The 12,748-nt window shown below is 40.9% G+C and overlaps 1 long non-coding RNA gene across 1 annotated transcript in view; it reads right to left on the bottom strand.

Moving 5' to 3' along the window:
- The window catches only part of LOC109270009 (uncharacterized), a 38,414-nt gene that overhangs the window by 16,241 nt on the left and 9,425 nt on the right, over positions 1-12,748 (bottom strand). The window contains exon 2 of the long non-coding RNA XR_002081373.2: positions 1,588-1,629. This is a non-coding gene — a long non-coding RNA (uncharacterized LOC109270009). The remainder of the gene's footprint in view (positions 1-1,587; positions 1,630-12,748) is intronic.

Here is a 12,748-nt window from a genome sequence, read left to right as displayed (position 1 = left end):
TGAATACAAGATCTCAATGGCTCCTTGTAGCTCCAAAATGCACATTGTTCAGGCAGTCGTTTTCATAAAGCACCTGCAAATTTTGGAACAAATGGACTCATCAGGACCCAAAATCACATAAACAAAGTCGTATTACTAGATGGGAGTTTGTTTTTAAAGTACTCTGATTTTGACAAATCTTAAAAAAAAAAAATAGTGCTTTGGTTTTAGGATAATATTCAAATGGTATAATAGGGAAATAAATCATTCCTTTTTTAAAAGCTAAGTTTTTAATAGGGCAAATTATTGGCACTTAATTTCTAATTAGAGTGCTTACTCATATAATGACATTTGGAAGTTGTTTGTGTAGTAGACATTCTCTGGGTTTGGAAAGACAAATGAAGAAGTTAGAAGAGTACGCACATGTACATATAAGCTAATTATTTTAACACATAAGCTATTATTGGTCTGGAATACAGGAAGGGGACAAAGCCCTGTCACCTTCAGGGAAGAGATCAGCTGAGCTTCCTTTTTATCATCACTAAAAACTGAGGATTTCATTCTAGTATTTAAAATATAGGTCATGAAAGCAGTTTGTATTTTACCTGTAATACTAATAAAAATAAGTTAACAGAACAGTCATTGTGGCATGAAAATGCCATCTTCTTATGAATTTATCATTAATAACTAAATAACAACATTAAAAATTACATTAATTTAATCAAGGTGAGTGCTTCTTGTCAATATAAATCTTCTAAATATTTCCTTCATTCCCGCAAACGGATTTGTCAGTGAGTGAGAATGCCTTTTAAAATAATCTCCTCCAGGGGTACTCTGGACCAGGCAGTAAAGCATGTGACTCTTGATCTTGGAGTCATAAGTTCAAGCCCCGCTTTGCGGGTAGTTTACTTAAAAAAGAAAAATCACAAAGCCTCATTCCAAATCTAGTACTCTGTACCACCCCATGGTGCCTACACCAAAAGGGGTTTAAAAAAAAAAATTCTCCCAGAGGTATCTCTACCGTGAGTTTCAAGTCCATGTTTTCAAAGCAGTGCTTTTCCTGTCGTATTAGCACAGATCAGGCTCACCTCTGCAGTTTCCTCCTGGTCACTGGGATGGCCACTCAGTCACTCACGCTCATCATTTCCCAGACACCCCTAACACTTCCCTTTCCTTTTGCCAAATTAAACTGGCTCTGCTCAAATGCACCCTCTCCAGTGTTTGCACTGCTATTGCCCTGCATTGGGCTCTCCTTAACATTGCTTAGTTGAATCTCTTGCCACTTACAGGTTGAACTTCCTAAAGAATAAGTCTGGTCATCCTACTGTGTTCAGCATCTTCAACAATTGTCCAGCGATGCGGAGTAAAATCCATATTCCTCAATGTGTGAACTCTAGGGCCTCTTTGATCTGATTCCCCCTAGATTGCCAATCAACTCTCCAGTATATTCCCTAATGACTTCTGAGACACAGCTCCATTGATTGCCCTGGTCACTTTTTTTCCACTTTGGACTGTGGCCATGCTGTCATCTCTACCTAGATTGATTATTTATTCATTAATTTATTCATTTTTTTAATTTATTAACTTATTATTATTATTTTTTTTTACCTATTAAGAATCTTCTGGCTCTTCAACTCCTGAGTGTCCAGTCTGTAAAACAGAAACCACAGCTGGTAGTTAAATGCAGGATATTTAACCTGGGGAATGAGTCAAAAACCCATTGGGCAGAGCTGAAAAGCCCAGCAGAGGATGGCGAGACAATTATGAGATGAGCCACCACGGGAAGCTGCTGCACTGCTATTGCCAGGGCTGGAGGAACAGCAGGAGGAGGTGGTCCTAGAGATAAGGAGCAGGGGCCACCCAGTGGATGCTGAAGCATGACAGATTCAGCCACAGCCATTGATGCTACCTTAAGCATAGAGAGACACAGAAATACTTGGCCTTCTGCCTTCCTCCAGTCTCTTGCCTGAGTCTCTCACTGACTGAATCTAGCTAGTTGGCAAAGGAGCCTGGGAAATGTAGTTTTCAGGGATCAACCCTCCGGTGATAAAATGCAGAGCAGGGAAGAGAGTGAGGAATGAATCGCAGAGCAAAGAGACAAATAAATAGCAGAGGTCCCCTCTGTGAAATCATTCCTCTTCTATTGGAATTACTCTGAGCTCTAATCTCTCCTTTGTGCTGCCTGAACCTGACAGTCTCTAGTATTAACTTGCTGTGTAAGAGATTTACTTCTTTTGCATGTGCTTAGCTGTGCCACCAGATTGGAAGTGAGTTGAAGGCAAGGACTCTGTTTTATTAACCGTTGCAACCCCAGAACTCTGTACACTCTTTGGAGTTTTGTAGGAACTCAGGAATGTTCCAGACTGAATTAGACAGGAAACAGCAAGAAAGATCCAGGGATGATTGGTTAAGGAATATCCCATGCTCTGAGGAAAGAGATATGAGAAAAAGCAAGAAGAGTCAAAGAACTCGTAAGAGCAGAGTAGAAATGAGTAGTAAAGAACCGGTAAGCACCTCAATCTCACGGCTTATGAGAATATCACAATGGTCTAGAATATCAGTCTCTTTACATTTCAGTTTTTCTCTGAGTGGAATCCTTTGGTATGACATCCACACTGGGAGATTCTGTGCAAGTCTGCAAAACGCTACATGTAATTATGCTCTGTAGCACTCTTCATGGCTTGTCCAGAGGAGGAAGCACTTATTAACTCTTCTTAATTACTAAAGGACAGTCTGTAGAGGGGAATTGAAGGCAGAGAAGGAAGTGTGTGTCACCTCTATGAGCTTTCATAGGAATGAGTCAAGTTGGGCTTCTTATGCCTTTTATAGGTTAAGGATAAGCTCAGATCTAAACTGCGAACTTTGGTCTAGCTATCCCTTCTCTGAGTCAGCAACTTGTCTGCTTTACATATATGTTTCCTGTTTTATAAAATGAAAGGATCAAGGAAAAATAGACTTGTGTTTTTAAGAAAAGAACCTCTTTTTTCTAATTATAAAATTAACACATTTGCTGTATCATATTTGCAGAATGCAGAAAACTACATAAAGTACATAGAAAAGTTCCACCATCAATGATAATCACTGTAAATAATTTGGAATATATACCTCCAGTCTTATTTTCTCTTTAAAAATGGAGTCATAGTCTATATGTGGTGTCATAAACTACTTTTTTATTTAAAATTATACACATTTTTATGTTTCAATAAATATGAACCAATACTTTTTAAAAGGCTGCATTGTATTCTATAATTTATTTATTTAATTCCTGATTGTTGGATATTTTGACTGCCAACATTTCTGTATACTATGTTATGCGTTGTGTTAGTTTTTTATTGCTGCAGTAACAAATTGCCACAAACTGACTGACTTACAACAACACAGATTTATTCTCTGACAGTTCTAGAAACCATAAATTCAAAATCAGTTTCACTGGGCTAAAGTCAAGGTATTGATGGAGCTGGTTCCTTTTGGAAGTTCATATATATATAATTTATTGTCAGATTGGTTTCCATACAACACCCAGTGCTCATCCCAACAGGTGCCCTCCTCAATGCCCATCACCCACTTTCCCCTCCCTCCCACCCCCCATCAACCCTCAGTTTGTTCTCAGTATTTAAGAGTCTCTTATGGTTTGCCTCCCTCCCTCTCTGTAACTCCCCCCCATCCCCTCCTCCATGGTCTTCTGTTAAGTTTCTCAGGCTCCTAGAGAAGAATCTTTTTCCTTCCCTTTTCCGGTTTTGAGAAGCTGTCCATATTCCTTGCCTTATGGCCCCTTCCTTCCTCCATCTCCCGAGTGCATCAGTACAGTTACTGCTTCTGTTATCACATGGCCTTCCCTCTGCCCCTGACTCCTCTAGCCTCCCTATGATGAGGACTATTGTGATTATATCAGGCCCACTGGGATAATTCAGAATACTCTCCCTCTCCCAAGATCTTTAACTTAATCACATATGCAGAGTCCCTTTTTTAAAAATCGAAGGTAACATTCAGTGGTTCCAGGGATGAGGCATCTTTGGGAACCATCATTCAGACTACCTCACTGCTATAAACAGTACTGTAGGAACTTTTCAGACCTATCCCAGATCTGTAATTTTATGATGCGTCTTTATGAGGGACAACTGAAATTATTGTAGCCTCAGAAAGATTTACGAGATCAAGTAGAATAGTAAACAGGAAAACTGAGAGTCAGGACACGGGGGTGGCCCTGGATCTACCACTGAGTTGCTGTCTGTATTGGGGATCATTTGGCCTTTTTTCTGCTGTAAGTAACATCCTTGGTGCCTTCATCTGTAAGGTGAAGGAATTGGACATGCCTTTCAAACTGCATTTTCCATGATTCTTTGAATTAAAGCACTGCAAATTGTATAAATTAAAAACAACAAAGGTGTGTTAATAAAAAAGATTGATGGAGTATCCTTGGGCTAGATGTACCTTTTTCATAAAGCACGTAAGCATGTTTTAATCATTATAAGTCTTAGAAGAAAGCATCACCTCAACCTTAATTAATTAACCATTTATTAAGCATGCACTGTGTACAAGATGTTTTATATAAATCATCAGTAAAAATCTTATAAGTTAAGGACACTCTGCATACTTTTCAGGCTGTTTAAGTAATCTGTTCAAGGCTCCACATTAACAGAATTGTCATATCCATTTGGATGCACGTTATAGGCTCTTTCCCTTAGATCCCGCTTCCTGTGTGCAAACTGTATAGAATTAATTGCAGCAGTGGTATTAAATCATCTACTTGACATTTCTAGAATAATTGGTAACACCCCATCATTAGGTCTAGGCATTTTTGATTCAGTGCAGCAGTTAGTTCTTTGTGAACCTGCCCAGCAGGGCAGAAGAGCACTCTATTTCTCTCGAAAGCAACTTTTCCTGCCCTAGACTGTGCAGAGGAACTGAGGGAAATTTCTTCATTCCCTTTGGCTCCTTTTACTGGTACTCGTGGTCAGGATGTGCACGTGCTACAGTTACGTGGCCAGCCATTCGCCAAGTTCCCTTGCCTTATGGAAACCAGATGGAAGCTGGAGTCGAAGTTCTCCGCCACAGAAGTGAGGCTGGGCTGCTCTCTGGATGGAATCTCTGAATTCAGGAGGCATAATCCTCCGTCCTCCCCCTCTCCCTGCCCCACTGTGCCTTCCAAAAACCAAGAGTCAATTTCAGAGATACAGCCTTTCTCTGTGTGTTGCCCAGATACTTTTCTTTTTTTAATTTGTAATTGCAACTTTGTTTGTAGCAAAAGCTCTATTTGGTTGTCATAAATTGTAACCAAGAGGAATAATATCCACAAAGCAGTCAGTACTAGCATATGCTTTGAATAGCCTAGACTGATAATGTGAGGTCTTGCACAACTTTGCTAACCTCAACTGGCATTTTGGGAGAATTCAACAAAGGCACAGTAAAACAAACAAACAAGTAAAAAACAAAAACAAACAAAAAAACAGGGAGAGTAGGGAGGGGAAATTTCAAAAGTGTTCCTCACTAGTGAAATTCAACAAGGTTAATTACGAGCTTTATTTAGGAGTTTTCAGGGAATCTCATTTTAAGAGTAGGAGAGGTCTTAAAGCTCACGCAGTTAATTTCATCTAGCTCTTCCGTATTGGAAGAGCCTAGAAAAGCCCAGTTGTAGTTCTGTTGTGAAATATGATTGTCATAAAAATTCCTGTTTGCTAGTCACTAATTTTTGTAGCAGAAGGAGTGATGATAATTATAAAAGTAAAGCATTTGGTGGAATGTAAGTTACGAAGGGTTGAGAATTTCAGTTAAATAGGCAGCCACTCGTTACATGCTTTAGGGAAAGTCCAGTGCTGGGGTAAGAACACAGCATATGAGTCAGAAAGACACTGGACTTTCTTACTTATTGGCTGTGTGGCCTTGGGTAAGGTATTTAATAGTCTCTCTGAGTTTGCATTTTGGCATAAGGAGCAAAGTTAGAATGAGTTTAAAATGTGATGTAGCCCAGTGCTGGGCATGTGGTATGTGCTTAGGGATTGGTAGCTTCTACATTTGTTGTACTTGTTCCCTAAATTCTCTGTGTACCTATGTCTACCCTTGAGGTAAGCTTGAAGTAGAGGACTATAGGGAAATTTATCTTTGGACCTAACCCCTGTCTTCCACCTAGAGCCCCTGCCCTTTTCCAGAAGGTCATGATCCTCTCTGGAGGAGTCTCAGTATGGTGAAAATTGGAGTAAGATAGGCTTGAGCACAATCTCTGAGCTGTGCATCCCGAGACAAATCACTTAGAAGAGGGCCAGGCACACCATAGATGCTAAATAAATCTTAGTTGAGTAAATGAAGAAGGAAATGAATTGCACTTTTCTACACCTTTTTACCTGATGTATTTTTGTCTTTACTCATTCTTCAAGGCTTCATTTGTATTACTCTTCTGGAGACTTCCACCAAAACAGGGACAGACCTGTATTATAGCACTGGTCACAGGCTGTCCACCTCAGTGTCAGATAAATGAGCTTCTCAATGGCAGGACTGTGACTTTGCAATCTCTCAATGTAGCATGGCTTCTGCAAATCAATTGTCAAAGAAATAAATTAAATGAAAATGAAATGGGGGGGGGGCATCTGGGTGGCTTAGTTGGTTAAGTGTCCAACTCTTGATTTTGGCTTAGGTCATTATCTCACAGTTCGTAAGTTTGAGCCCTGTGTTGGGCTCTGTGCTGACAGTGCGGAGCTTGCTTAGAATTCTCTCTCCCTCTCTCCCTGTTCCTACCCAACTCGTGCTCTCTCTCTGAAAATAAATAAATAAACTTCAAAAAAAAAAAAAAAAAAAAGAAAGAAAGAAACAAGATGGGTAATGGTAAAATGAAAAAAAAAAATGTAAATGAAAAACATCCTAAAGAGAGAATCCCAACTTCTGCCGCCACACCCCCTCACTTCTGGGCTTCTTCTGTGGTTCCCATACTCGGGTCCTTTAAGAGAATTAGTTGCATATTGCTTACATCCTGCTCACTGTACAGTCACAGTAGTTTACTGCCAGTTCTTACGCTTATCTTGTCAGGAAGGTGACCCAGAATATTTCCCAAGTAGAAGCAGAAATCCATTGCCAAGGTGTGTCGCAGAGCTTTGCAGCATCCAAGACAGATTGACTGATTAGGCAAACATGATTTTGGTGGAGCATTTTTAAGACGTTGGACCACTAAGAAATTCTGTGTCACTCAGCAGATTCAGAGCTTGATATACTCCAACCCAAATGATTCTTTCCTCTTAATTTCTTTTCAAGGAAGTATCTAGCTTTCAGTCAACTCAAAAACCCATCTCCTCTCTTTCTTCCTCTGAACATTATATCCATTATCAGATTCCATTATTTCTGTTTTGTTAACTGATAGGGATTTGCAGTCTTGTTCCAGTACTTACTAAGTTTTTCAGGCTAAGTCATTTGTATTCTCTGAGTTTTTTCATAAATGGGAGGGTGACCGAGTCTGCCTTCCTCCCACAGTGATTGCCAGAATGAGATCTGATCACAGAAGGGAAACAGCTCTGGCACCTGTAAAACACTGGCCCTGTTAGTTGCCACTGTTTCTATGATGACCCTCTAGAGTGACCAACCGAATTTGCCACGGGCGATCCTGCTTTAGCACTGCAAGTTCCACGTCCTGGGAAAACACTCAACTCTGTGAAAACCAGAACATTCTCCCCCTTATCTCTGTTTCCCTTGCCTCCTTCCTGGTTCAGTTCCTTCCTACTGTGCATTTGTGCTTTTCCAGGATGTCTCAGGTCTGTCTCCACCCAACTCCACCCACCTGTTACCACTGGCAAGATTTCTCTGAAGTGCCATGTAGATAGAGTTACTTCTGTACAGTAAAGCAAAGGAACTGCCCCACAGGAAGAGAGAAAAGGAGGGAGACAACACATGCATGATCAAAAGGATGATGGATGTTCTCCCTGGCAGCTGGTGGGGAGTCCCAGAGGTGCTGCAGCGGGCTGACAAGTTCCTATCTGGACTTCTGGCGTGTGGCTGGCTCAAGCCCTCTGACCTCACACTCTGTTTCACATGATCCCTAACTTTGTGGGACATTATAGGGAACAAAGGCTTTAAGGTCATTCTGGTTTGGATTCCTGGCAGAGCCGCTTCATAGTTGGCAAAGCCCGTGGAAAGAGAAAATGTGATGCCCCAGCTGTGAAAGTCTGTCTCCCCTCCCCATAGGATCATGGTCCCAATGGCTGATGGGCAGCCCCTAAGGGACTGCAATCTCTGTGCAGGGACATTGTCAGTAACTGGATGGGACTGAGTAAGGGGGCCCCACTGAGTTGCTTGCTGGACGGAATATGGCACTGCCAGCCCATGGCAAGAACAACCACTGCCTTGCCCCATCTAGAGATGCTTGACATTAACTGTCCCCATGGCCACAGGCCTTTACTGGGGTAGAGGGCAAGGGCAGAAGACAGAGCTCTTTCTGCCAATAAGACCCAGCTGCTGTCCTGGGTGGAAGGCCCAGTGTAGTAGGCGGGGAGGGAAAGGTTGGGCAGCCGAGAGTCAGAATCAGGGATTAGGAGGCCTAGAACCCATCCAGACAGGCAGGGAAGTGGTGGGAGAGGAGAGTGTACCCTGAGTTGGGGGCTCTAAGTTCCTAGAATGTGCGCCATTGTCCTATGAGGCTTCACTTATAAACTCAAATTCAGAGATAAAATTATTAAAAGATGAATTATTCATAAAAATGATAATAAAATATGACTTGAAATGATCGTTTCAAGATGGCGACAACTGGGGCCTTTTGAGCAGCAGGCCCTGTGCAACTGCGTCCACGACACCAGCTGGTTGCAGGTCTAGTTCACCTACCCCGTTACTTAGAGCAAGTCACATCTCCTTTCTGACCTCAGTCTCCTCACTTGTGAAATGGGCCACCATGAGAGGTAGATGGTATTTCACTACAGCATGTAGAATAGAAACTCAATATGCATTGGTTTCCTTTCCTTTCCCATTGGCATGCAGTTTAACAATGATTTCTAGCTGACTTTGGTCAGACTGAGTTCACTGAGAGGGCGGTTCTCTTTGGGACAAGAACAAGGTCTAGTGCAGTTGCAGAATCCTCAGAGCCAAGCACTGCAGCACATAGTATGTATACAACAGCACATAGTGTGTCCACGGAAATTGGGTTAATGAGTGAGCAACTTTATTTCATCTATTTTAATATAGATCTTTTCCTTTTTTATTTTTCTAAGAAAAGCTTACTTAATTTGTCATCTATTACTTCATCTTGTCCTGTTATCCTTGAGTTGTACAAGGGAGTTCAGGAAGCCCTAGCTGTAATAAGTATAAATTAAAATAAAGTGTATAAGTTGTAGAATGGAGCAGGCCCTCCAAAATAAAAAGCACTAGAAAATTATGAAGAGAAAAACTAGTTTATGTGACTCTAAACTATAGGAAATTTAACTATATGATCTATTTGTTAGATGTAATAACATATGAGAAGAAAGACCAGACGGAGGTTTACCAAAATTGCCACAGTAGTCATCTCTAGAAATGAGAATTGGAGTTTATTTTTCTTTTCTTAACACTTACTAAATTTTCCAGATTTTGTGTAGCTAATATGTATAATAATGGTATATCATTTACATTATTTTTCCAATATAGAAAGCATCCCTTAAGGCCTAGGATAAATAATATTTCTTCCATACAACAATCATGTTCTTTTTCCATCTTTGCTAACTTTATATACACCACAACCCCGTAAGGTGAATATTCTTATTATCCTCATTTTGCAGATGAAAATACTAACGTTTGGGGAGCCTGGGTAGCTCGGTTGGTTAAGCGACCCACTCTTGATTTTGGCTCCAGTCATGATCTCACGGTCATGAGACTGAGCCCTGCGTTGAGCCCCATGTCAGGCTCTGCACTGGGCATGGAACCTACCTGAAATTCTTTCCTTCCCTCTCCCTCTGCTCCTCCCCTGCTTTCATGCATGTTCCCTCTCTCTCTCTCTCTCTCTCTCTCTCTCAGTCAAGTAAAAATAATAACAAACTTAAAAAAAGAAAACACTAATGTTAAATGACAGTAAAAACTTGAGCAGGGTCACATTGCTAGGAATGGCAGGTCCAGGGTCCTTACCCACTACACTCCCTTCCAAGTGCCTTGTACCTTGCTTAGTACGCTCTGCTCTGTTGTTTAGCTATCCCTCATTTTAGACTGGAAGTGATGTGTGTTTACTAACTGTGGTTTGCCTGTCCTTGGATTCCCCACAGAACCTCACAGGCAGGGTTCAATAGGAACCAAGTACTGGTCGAATGAATGCTTGACAACGAACGAAGGTAGATGCCACCCAATATGCCAGTGAGATTTGTGGCCAGTACCAACTCTGCTTTTTACTGCAGCCACCTCCTGGGAAGACTCAGATCATCTGCTACAGTTCTGACTGTGGCTGCCAGCATCTCAAAGCAAAAGTAGTTATATACTTTTAAAAGTACTTTTTAATACCAAAGCAACAGATATTAAACTGGAGGCTATGCGCCCCAAAGTCAAGGTTGTTCTCTTTTGTTTTGACCCAGTCTGCTCCAAAATGGATTGACAAGTGCTTTTAATTCATTGGTTCCAGAGGCGTTGTGACAGGTCTTAATAATTTAGGTGTTGTTGGATTGTGAAGGGAGAGATTATATTTACAAACAATAATTTACGGTCTTAAGTCAATGGCCTTGAAAAGCCCTTATAGCTTTCAGGAGGTGTTTATAGGGCAGAACAAGGGCTTGTTTGAATCTACAAGTTACAGGAGTAAGATTCCAGTACATTCTAACCAGACAGTTCTTTTTATGGACTTCTGCAATTTGTGCTAAGCTCTCCTCATTGGATAAGCCACAATTTTGGCATCTTTGGCCTAAAAACTGAACATAGCGCAAAACGGTGTTGCATCAGATATTTTAGAAATTTTGGTGCATTGTGTTTTTTAGGATGAAAGGATTTCTTTCCTCTCTCTCCTCCCTCGGCTATTTCTCTTTTAAAAGTTTAAAACTGACTCCCGTGGATTCTTTGTATTCTCCCAAGAAATGTGACTAAACTAGCTAATCACATGAAAGGTATCTATTGATGTTAATGTCTTATTGTAGAGAAAAACAACATGGAATAGGAAAATAATTTTTGGTCTTCTTGAGAACAAATTTGAGGCTGCACATGTTGAGTTTCAGAATATTGATTTGTGTTTGCATGGAGTGACTGCCACTTACCGGTTGTAGCGGACAATTCACCACCTGGCCACAGCTGATCAGACCAGGGATAGATGCTTGATCCAATCAGATTCTCTACCCTGAAATGTTTGAATTGTAACTAAGAGATTAATTTCAGTCTGGGATATTTGTTTGAATTTGGGTAAAGAATTGTTAGGAGCTTGAGAGAGGCAGAGAAAGCTAGTCAGCAGGGAGAGAAGAATAAAGGAGACACAAAGAAAGAGTGATAGCATGAGAGAGGCTGTGTCTAAAGTCCTCCAGTCTGCTCCCAAAATATGACTTTGAATTTAATGGAATATTTTTTCTCCTGCCTGCAAATTCTCAGTCTTCATCAAGCTGCTTCAGATTGGTTTCTGACACTTGCAAACTGGAGAACCTTGTGTATATGTCTATCACCACCCTAACCACTTTGTTTTAACCCAGTCTGTGGGTCACTTTTCCCCATTAAATTGAAACTTTCTCAAATTCACAGACCTATTTCTTCCTATGCCCCACACTTAGCATATGTCTGGCACAGAAAGAAGTTGAGTGACTATTCAATGAATGGATGAGGGAATAGAGATGATGCCCTGTCAGCTTCATTCATTGAGGAGACCTTCATATTAGAACAGTATACATAGGTGCCAGTAATTTTTAGAAGGTAGGTTCACACACACACACACACACACACACACACCCAGGATTCTGGGAAACCACTGTGGCAATAAGAAGAGGAAATCATTTGTCAACTGCAAAGTAGATTTTAGAGAGGTAAATGTAGTAAATTGGGATGCATATCTAGAAGGGTTGTTTCTTGAAAGGGAATAGAACAGAATAGAACAGAGAAATTGGCTTGGAGGTAGATGAAATAGGAATGACCTAAGGCCTAAATTGAGAAGACTTTATTTCCCAGAACTACCTCCGAGAGGACTCCCGCATCCTCTGCATTTGGTATGTGACATCGATAAGTCCTCCGACACCCAAGGGGGTGCCCTGTGCACGGGGAGAGTTCCATACGTTCACGTGTTTCCCTTGGGAGAGATGGAAGGTAGTCAGGAGCTGATTACCATGCCCAGGCACACTCATGTGAGTCTGCCAAACTTAATAGCTAAAGAGGCCTTGACATGTTTCCATTTCTGATTCTGCCCTTATAAAATGTGTTGCTAATTAAAATAACTGCCAGCTCAGACTCCTGCAAGGAAACCCATCCACGTGCTCAGAGTCTGTTGTTTTCCATGTTTCTAGCTCTGGTTAAATAAATAAAAACTACAAAACCAGCAGCAGAACCCAACTATCTGGGACAACTTAAGGAGGACCCTGCCTCATATGTAAGTAATTAGGCAATGCATTAATTCAATCTTCTCTGCACTAGAGAAGGAAAGGGTTAAGTAGCAGATTATGCTACTTCTACACAGTGCTATAGGCATGTTTGATTTGGCAAGTAGAAAAAGAAGCACAAAAACACATGTCCTGACAAAGTCAAGAATTATCAAATCGAATTCAATACACTTACCAAATTGAATTTGGAGTGTGTGTCTTTCTTCTTCGTTTGAGACATGGTTTGTGCAATCGCTTAAAAATTCATATCTACTCATTTCACTCCTTGCCATATCTCCTTC

This window comes from Panthera pardus, unplaced genomic scaffold (assembly GCF_024362965.1).
Source record: "Panthera pardus isolate Hobbes unplaced genomic scaffold, ASM2436296v1 HiC_scaffold_20, whole genome shotgun sequence".
Lineage (NCBI taxonomy): Eukaryota > Metazoa > Chordata > Mammalia > Carnivora > Felidae > Panthera > Panthera pardus.
Note: the sequence above shows the minus strand (reverse complement) of the source record. Positions and strands in the feature narration are given on the sequence as shown.